This window comes from Sitodiplosis mosellana, unplaced genomic scaffold (assembly GCF_009176505.1).
Source record: "Sitodiplosis mosellana isolate CC-2019 unplaced genomic scaffold, AAFC_SMos_1.0 Smas_scaffold_7408, whole genome shotgun sequence".
In the NCBI taxonomy this organism is placed as follows: Eukaryota; Metazoa; Arthropoda; class Insecta; order Diptera; family Cecidomyiidae; genus Sitodiplosis; species Sitodiplosis mosellana.
Genome location: NW_022602463.1, coordinates 1 through 1,640, shown reverse-complemented (window position 1 = coordinate 1,640; position 1,640 = coordinate 1). Strand labels below are relative to the sequence as shown.

The 1,640-nt window shown below is 32.4% G+C and overlaps 1 non-coding gene across 1 annotated transcript; it reads left to right on the top strand.

Annotated features, from left to right (window-relative positions):
- The first annotated feature begins 1,532 nt into the window (after positions 1-1,532).
- On the top strand, positions 1,533-1,624 carry Trnai-uau (transfer RNA isoleucine (anticodon UAU)). Its single transcript is given in 2 exon segments — positions 1,533-1,570; positions 1,589-1,624. It is a non-coding gene; the product is annotated as a tRNA-Ile (tRNA).
- The last annotated feature ends 16 nt before the right edge of the window (positions 1,625-1,640 follow it).

Sequence of the window (1,640 nt, the reverse complement as noted above, 5' to 3'; positions counted from 1 at the left end):
CACTGGAAATTTCGTTCTACCTTGCAATTCAATGAAGAAATGAAAATTGATAAGTACTCAAACTCTTTAGGATTGTTTGCTTTTGAAAATAGATAAAAATGGAAATCGTCGCTAAATCCCTCCAAAATTGGTTATGTTTATTATTTTTAATTAGTTTTATATGCAGATCAATTCAGTGATCAATTCCCAAATAAAATATGAGAGAGAATTTTTTGACATGGAGGTCTCTGATTTGAATGAACCGTAGATAATAATCATAGAACCTATTTATATCAGAATTTAATTCAGAAAAATTGTCGTTAAAACAAAATATCAACCTTTTTCGAATAGAAAGCAGAGTTTACCAATGTTTCTTTCTTCAATAATTACCTCTGATTTTGTACGTTATTCAAAACAAACTATGAGTAAATTTCGAACACTAAGCACTTCTGTATCGTTCTGAAATTCAGCACTTATTTTCGTTCAGAAAAAAAAAACAAGTTGTAACTTCGACTGCCAAAACTCAACTGAATCCAGTGTTCGGTATTCTGTCTTCTATATTCCTGTACCGTACATCATGACCGAGCAACCCAACATGATCATCTGTTAAAAGTCAAGGAAATTGAAATTCCTTGAAGGGTGGTAATCTGTTAATCCCAGGTAATTAGATCGATGCAGACATAGACAGTCAGCCAAAGCTTATGATAATGATACTTTGAGCAACAAACATCTCATAGCTCTATTACCAAGTTTCTTGGAATTTTTGAATGGTGATCATTTAATGATCAGCAGATTTATAACAGGTGTAGGATGAAATAATTAGGAATCGACAATGTTTGTCTCATCTTCTGCCATCTCATCATTTGCCATCTATCGATTAGATTCCTTTCAATAGAAATACATAAGAGGCTTTCCTTTTTTTTAGCTTTACCTATGTAGTAACTCATTACTGTGATTCAGGTGAAGAATGTTGTTGGGATTTTTCCTGTTTTCAACACCATTATAAATCAATAAAAATAAAAAAAATAAAAATTTCTATGGAACAACAAAAAGTTATTTTGTTATTTGATTTTTTACACATTATTCTTCTCATGGTTTCATTTTAAAGCAGCAGATATTCAATTTGAATGAGAGAAAAGATGAATAGAAAAAGAAATATTTTTTTTTTCACTCCAATAAAAATCGGAAAACATTTGAATAATTTAAAAGAGCATGAATCATACTTTACCTCAAAATAAATCGGAATGCATATTTAGTTAAGTTTTTGCTTCTGATTATTGTGAACAATTTCTAATTGTTGATGAAACAATATTTACAAGGGATTTCTCTTCAGTCGAATGAATCATCTAACAAAATGAAACGTCACTTGAGATAATACGTACATTGTACATTGAACAATATCACTTGTCGCAACTTATTATCAATTCAAGCGTTTGCTTTGTGTGTTCATTCTTACTCTATTGTGTGCATTCGCCCGGTTCATACAGCGGGGTTGTTAGCAACTAATTACGAGCGCACGCAGCTGGAAGAACTCTCGCAAATCGATTTACATGGCCCTAGTGGCGCAGTTGGTTAGCGCGCGGTACTTATAAGACAGTATTCGAAAGAAATGCCGATGTCGTGAGATCGAGGCTCACCTAGGGCAGTTGCATTTTTTTTTT